Below are 7837 nucleotides of genomic sequence, written 5' to 3'. Positions count from 1 at the left end.
TCAACACCTGAAGATCCCATCACAGTTAATTTATTAGAAAGATGCTAGTCATTATCAGATTTCACCTCACTGATGGCAGTCTTGCTGTTCTAAGTAACATCAAGCAGAAGCTTACCCACTGCGTTCAGCAAGGTTCCATCGATCTTTATCAGGTGAGTAATCCACCCATTTCACACTGACCTCTCTGACCCCAGCATCTCTTTCTGATGCTATCAAAGACACCCCGTTCATAATGTTTGTTTTGGCTTTTTTGTTTTGTTTTGCTTTTAATTGGAAGAGGTTAAATAATTCAAGTAACAACTATGGTATAATACCTCCAGGCTCTTTCATTGCAAGTGCTCAGCATCCGAATAATAACTTTGTCTCAAAACATTCTCTTGAGTGAGGAGTATTGTAGTTTGGCTTGGTACTTACATATTTATGAATGCCATCCAGATTTTTCCATGTCACAAACCATATCCAGTTGCAGATGTCGTCTTCAGATCTTTCTCCAGAGGAGGAGGGAAGGTGAGCTGGAGGAGATGTTTAAGACAAAATAATGCAGTTCTCTTGGAAGAGGTTAGTAAAAATGGATTATTTACTAAGATAATGTGGACATTACGCATTCCAATAGCATACATAGCACAAATCACACTTAGGTATGGCATAAATATTGTGTAAAATCATATGTGCATGTCATGTGGAAAGCACAACATGTCAAAAAGTTTTAGAGGCGATTTGTTGGGAAGATCTAGCAGTCATTCTCTGCAGATGCGCTTGAAATTCAATATGAACAGATTTTCATGGGGCACTTAGAATGCTTTGGAGGCATACATGTTTTGAAATTCACAGTCAAGTCAAGGCAGTGTACATGAAGTCATACACCCTGTTTCTTTTCTTGAATTTGCACTTTCTGCCCCCTTTTTCCATCTTTGTCTCCTGGGCACAGTCACTGTTACCAGAAAAAGCACCACCTTTAGTTGCTTTTTCTGTATCATACACCTGAAAACATGCTTCTCCCCTTCAGTAATGTAGGAAATGTGTGCTTTTAATCTGAATAGTCCAAAGTCATGGGTTTTCCATGACATAAACCTTAAATTTCTCTTAGTCCTTTGCAATGAAAGCACATCTCCTTGGGTTATGTATAGCTCTGCTCACAGGAACCTGGATGATGGGTCTGGCCCTCTAGTGTGACTGGGGCAGGTCTCTGTCTCTGTCACTCCATTTACTTCTCTTATCTACTTAAATTATAAGCAATTTGGTAAAAGTGTTCGATCTGTGATAGTGACTGGGTCTATAAGTGCTTTACTGTTGTTGGAGAATATAATAATACTTCACTGAGAGAATAAGTGCTGCAGGCAGGAATGGGAAAAGTCTTCTAGGATCCTTCTGAAGTGGATGAAAAAGGCATGCCCATGCCCCCTCTTTACTGAAACATATCTGGAAATAACGATGAAGCAAACTTACCCAAATCTTCATCAGGTTTGGGGAAATAACGATATGTTTCTCAAATGCAAGAAAGGGACAAACAGGTACGGTAGATGTTTGCTCACTTCTCCTCACTCACCTGAAATGCTCTCTTGATGAAGCTTAAAAGAGGAAATGAGCCACTGGCTTTCATGAATTGCAGGTTTTTACCTTTTACTCAAACCCAGAAGAAGAAAAGTACCCTTGGAAAAACTAAGTGTACCATGATTTTCCAGTGTGACTTAAATCAGGCGGAGCCTAAAGGATTAATTGAGTGCCAGGTAATTTCGAAGAAGCTTCCTGACAAAATCCATGCTGAGACTTCCTCCTTACGTGATTTTAAGAACTTCTGCCTCATTATATATTAAACTGATGTGAGTCATTTGGGACAGTTTGAAGGACAGGCTAGTTCAGGATAGGATGATATCTCCTCTAAAGGTCTTGGTACTCTTCACTGACTATGGCCTATACAAGTGCCCAAGTGTACCCTTAGTCAATAAGAGCCAGAATAAGTTAACCCAACCCTCTGGCCAGCTTGGCTTTATTTTCACCTATGGATAGCCTCTTTTTTACTCTGATCTAGCCACCTTAGTGACTACTTAAATTCAAATTCATTGTCTGAAAAATTGAGGTTTTGGCTCAATTAAAATCAAAATTAAATCAAAACTGAGAGTGGTAGATACCAGCATAAAAATAAGGAAGAGATGAGAAAAAGCTTTCATTTTCTTAAAAAAAGTGTAAAGACTGGTTGCTACCTCTTCATTTACAGGTCAAAGCAAACCCAATGTTCCTTCAGTGTCCAAAAATTACCGACATTTCAATTTCAGCACAAGGGAGACGTTACCAGACACTATAAATCAAGGACATGGGCTGCAGGGTAATGTCACGCGTCCAACCGTGCAGAATGTACACAAGAGTGGCTGGTAACGGAGCGAGGCAGCCCAGCCAGAGGAGTCCATGTACCTTGTAAATATTATTACTACATAGCATGGAGCCTCAGCTAGCATAAAGCTTGAAGCCAGACTAGCAGTTTGTTTTCATAATTTTCAAGCCAATTGCCTTTAAGCAGGAATGTGGTTTTCTGCACGCATGTGTGTGTGGCAGTGGACACCCCAGGTGATGATTAGGAGTATCGCCATGAAATACTTTGGAGGCCAGGTCATGGGATTGGGTAGGTCACTGAAGCTGCTGTGGAAAATCAGAGATTTGAGTGATTCTAAAGACAAATCATAGCACAGGTACACTGGCCTGTTCCCAAAGTTTAATAATGCCTTCTGTCTGTGAGTAAATCTAATTTTGGTGTATCTGGTAACTGACAGAGAAAAGATAACTGCCATTGATTTTGCTGCTCTTTCTGGGCCCCCTTGAAAAAAGAACAAACAACCAACCAAAAAAAGACAAAAAATCTTTTCATGGTATTCTACCTATTTTTCAGTGCAGTATTTCAGCAGACATGATATTGTCATCAAACTGAGAAGACTGTTTAATAAGGACAGCCTTGGAGAATTTGGTGGCACCTGAAGAATGCTTTAAAGCATTAAACACTATAATCTCTGTTATAGTTCAGGAAAATAACTAACCACTGTGGCTTGTCCCTCTCAAGCTTCCTGAGAAGAAGACAAAAAGCTCCCAACAGACTTCAAGTGTTGTCTCGCTACTAAAAAATAAATAGCAAATTTTTGTATTCTCAGAAGTTTCTCTGGGAATGGGGAAAATGTTTCTAATATGAGTTTGTAGAACTTGGACTTGCAGAAAGCCTAGACTGTTGAAAAATTGATAATTTCTGATGGACACTAAATTGAAAGAACTGTGATTTTCAAGTCTAAATAACAAGTTTTGGAGTAGTCAGGGCAGCAAAGGACAGCTGTTTATTACCAATCAACACAAATATGGATTGTACTTCAATTTGTAACAACCTAGGTGATAATTTAATTTCTATTACAATCAGTTCTTCCAACTAGACATTACCTTTGATGAGGGATCCCTGTACACCTACCAGGTAGGCTCATGATCCTACCATTCATATAGCATGATCCAGTTTAATTCATAGTGATTACTGCAGGTTTTAACCATCGTAGTTTGCATAGAATCTGATCCAAGGCTGGTAGGAAAACCTGTGTATATCAAAGAAGTATTACATAAAACCTTTGTCATCAGCATTTGTGAGTAGAGCTTATCTCAAGTAAAAATTCTTTTTTTCTTTTTTTTTTTTTTTTTAGTTTTTTGGCAATGGACAGTTTTGGACCTGAGGATTTTTTAGGAGTCATATGTCCTAAGTAATGTGCTCTAGGTGGTCCTTGTTGAAAAGGGAGGTTGGACTAGATGATTCATGGTGCCTTCCAGCTTCAACCATTCTGTGATTCTTTTTCATCCTGAAGTGGTGGACAGCTAATCACATGGAGGTTTTAATGTTAGGAGCCAACTAGTAAGAACTATTCAAAAGATTTCACTCTTGTTGGATCTGAACTCAGATCGTATCCTTGGTTTAGCCTCCAATGTCAAAAGAAAATTCTTTGACCACAATTCAGATTAAAATTACTCCAAAAGTATTTGAATCAACTGCTGTTTCATTCAGTTATGGGTAGAAAGCCTGGTTCCAACTTACACCAAGACATCTTTCTGCAAAGAAAGGGAGCCTATGAGGGAGCACAGTTATCATGTGCAGGTTGGGACTAAGGCTGAAAATCCCTAACCTGAAAAAATACTGGATGTCTTGAGCTGTCATTTGGGCTCATCAGTGTCACTTTGACATGGGTAGTTTCATGCAATTCTTTCCCCACAAGAGGCTGATTTTGGAGAATGTACAAATTTAGTAGATACTTACCTGTCTAACTGTTGAAATTCATTTATGTTACAAGGGATAAAAATGTCTGAACTGAGATTTGAAGCCACTATTCAAAACAGAAACACAGCTAATCTCAGTGCTTTCAGGTTAAAAAAACAGAGAAAACCACAGGTTAAACTGCTAATTTTCTTCATCATTTCAAAACTGTAGCACCAAAAGGCTAATTCAAACCTGCCAAATGGAAACCAATGGAAAGCTTTGTATTGAGGTCAGTGGGATTTAGATCAAGTCTCAGAAGCAGCTGACAGTTGCAATGACCCTCAGGTGAACTTCATGCTCTGGTTGAAACATCCACACTCGCCATGACTGGCTGCCCATTGTGCTGTATCTTTGCTCAGCCTTGGTTCTCCTATGCTGGATTCTTGCTGCCAGCAGGTCAGACAGAGAAGTGTGTGGTTTTCCAATTGCTATAGACTGCTGCACAGTCATTGGTTTCACCTTCTGAAGGCCCTGCGCTGCAAAATTCATAGCCGCTGAATCACACCCATGACCTCAGCTCCTGCACCGAAGACATAATGGCTGTGGAATTTCTCTGCCTAGGTAAGGAAATAGTGGAGTCTCCATAGTTTTTGCTTCTTGTAACTGGGGAGCACTAGGGCTGTCATTCCAACATTTGGACAGTACCAGCAGAGGAAACAGTGAGGTGTCTGCTCTTCTCCCAAACACCAGTCATACTATTCTGCATGTAGAGTTAACTTCTCATTTCCTGAGCTCAAAGAACTATGAAAGTATTGATTGATCAAGTGAAAATGTATGGTACTATATGTTAATACTTGTTTCTATAAATGATAATAATAATAATTGTTAAATAATAACTGTTTAGCAATCTAAATACTTAATCAAAAATATTAACAATAACTGCTAGAAAGAAAGAGTTATCTGCCTAATGGCCAGTGAGTGTCTAAGGGAGATGTGGATACTGAATCTTGCAAATTGATTAGCTCTTTTACTTCCCTTTTGCTTCTAATATTAGCTGTTTTGCATGACAATCTGCATTCCTTATAGACTGGTCACAATATGGTGACATTTATACTCCTGGTTATTTGTTTGGAAGAAACTACTTTCAAACATTGTGACATTTATTCTAAGTTTCCAAGCACTAAAGTAGATGCTGAATAAAGTAAGAATGATCACAGTATGAGGACCTAGGCTAAGCCCATTGTAGTGAAAGGAAAGAATCCTGTTGTCTTCAGTGATCTGAAGAAGCCATCAAAGCTTCAACATACTCTTCTGAGGTTGCCCTATACTGCCTAAACGCACAGTTATCTTGCCTGAACTTGCTGCTGGTTCAAAGCTATCTACATTGTCTTGTTATTGTGGAAAAGAGACAGACCTTCCAGGAAAGTATCAGTACATGGCTTGTTTTCTTCTCCTTATGTACTTCATTTATAACCTCTAGAAAGAAGAAAGAGCTCCTAAGTCAAGAAGCAAACTTCACTTGGATTAATGCTGTAGGACTGTTAAAACTAAAGCCTTGAGGGCAACTTCAAACTTCAATTTAACTGTGATTGTCACTCAACCCTAAATGCAGGGAAGAGCTTTGCCCAGAAATAGACATAAGTTCCCTTCTTTAACAGTCTGAGTATTTTCATCACTGATCCAGGAATCATGATAAAAACTGAAACTGCAAATAGAAAAAATCCCAGGAGGATATTTTTTGTGTTATTTGTTGAATTATGATAAATTAAAGCCTAATGTTAAAGGCAGAAGTAGAATGCTTTTTAGGAACAACATTCTAAAGCCATGGTCAGAAATACAGGTTTGTTGGTCTTGCCTTGAGTGGAAGGTGAAGCAGTTATCCTTTGTAGGTCTAGGTCTCTTGTAACCTGCATCACGCTATGAGTAGCCAGAGGCTTTCCGTATGTGTGCAACTCATTCATTCAGCAGTCCATTCTCAATTTCCCTGCTGGTAAAGTGGAAATGACGCTCATCTCCTTACTGAAGGGTAAACCTCCAAGAGTTCTCAGGAATATAAGAAAAGGATACTAAGGATGTTCCTTCAATTTAACTGTTCCAGAGAATCTTCCTTTTGATTTATTCTTGGCGTTATCCAGATATATGGAAGAATGTTTTAAAATTAGACCCCTTTTACACTTTAAGTTTTGTTCACCTCAGCATAAAGGTTGCCCTCATGCTCAAACATGCTCTATGAAGGATACTATGGTTTTGTGCCATCTGAGCTGCCTCTAAAATACATTCAGTGTCTACATGGGGCATTTAGATCTGACACAAAGCCTGCAGAGAGGCAGCTAAAAGGGATATGAAGTCCCAGAGGGACCTGATGTAGCACTAGCGATCCAAGCTGAGCCCCACATGTCTGTGTGATCTTGTTATCTATCTTCTTCGCACACAGTCCTTGGAAATCTGAGGCTGTTTTAGTACTAGGCCTCTAATGTTGAAATATTTAGTGTACCCTGTAGGTCCTCAAGCTCCACTTCAGAAAGATGCAGGTCTCCCAGAGGTCCTGTACCATGCTTGTAAGTCCTGTGCAGATATTTTGGTTACTTCATAGTCTCCACCCCATATGTGTATTTGGGAAATGGCATCTTGCCTGTAGTCAGTTTGGTTGCCATGGGCTGAGGACAAGTTTCGAGTCATCAGCTGGTAGATAGCTATTTTAAGGTCATCTGTATTACCCTACAGGATCCATCTGACTGCACTGAGTAGGCCTCCAGTGACTACAACAGGAACTTGCATACACAGCTCACATGAACCCACCAGCACTGAAGGCAGCTGGTGTTAGAGCTCTGAACCAGCGTCTAAAATCCAATCTGGCCATTACCAATTCATTCCACCTCCCTCTCTAACAGCCTTGCTTCACACTTGATATCTATATGTAGCCAATAAATTCTGAAACAGATCAGCCAAATTGCTCTCTGAATGTGCCTGCCTCTTTGAAGAAGCCCAGAAAACCAGTCTAGGCTTAAAATTTTACTTTTAGTGGGCTAACATTAGCTGAAATGAAATCCCAGCTCAAATACACAAGGATAATATTCACCAATAATAATCTGTAGCTTAACTCTAGGGAAAATTTAAACAGAAGATGTTAAAGATTTATAGATATCTAGGTGAAGGGTTATAAAATGCACGTGTGTGTGTAGGCTTTCGGCATGCATACTTTAATATATATAAATGTGCACATATTTATTTGTACCTGTATATTTATATAGGCAAAGAAGAATGAATACTTTCCATATAGTGCATTCAATGAAATGAGCAGATTTTAGAGCCAGAGGGATTTGTTATGACCATCTAGACTGGTGTTAAATACAAGATCAGATGTAGATACATGGGAACATAAGCAAAAATATTGTTCGTTTCACCATTTCTGTCTTCTGTGGAGCAATGCTGGCTCCCCAGTTTGATCTGTAGTTATGACGCCAGTGCTGTTGCAGACAGGAAGGAGAGGAGGGATGTGATAAATGAGGAATTGAGAGGTGGGGAGCCTTGGCTCCTCACACTTGGAGTGAGTCACCCGGCACGGAAGAGCCATCATGCTCCCACTGTAGAGGCAGGAAGCCTTCCATAAAAACATGAGCAGCAGTA

The sequence above is a fragment of the Psittacula echo genome, assembly GCF_963264785.1.
Source record: "Psittacula echo genome assembly, chromosome: 2".
Lineage (NCBI taxonomy): Eukaryota > Metazoa > Chordata > Aves > Psittaciformes > Psittacidae > Psittacula > Psittacula echo.
This window is presented reverse-complemented; position numbering follows the sequence as displayed.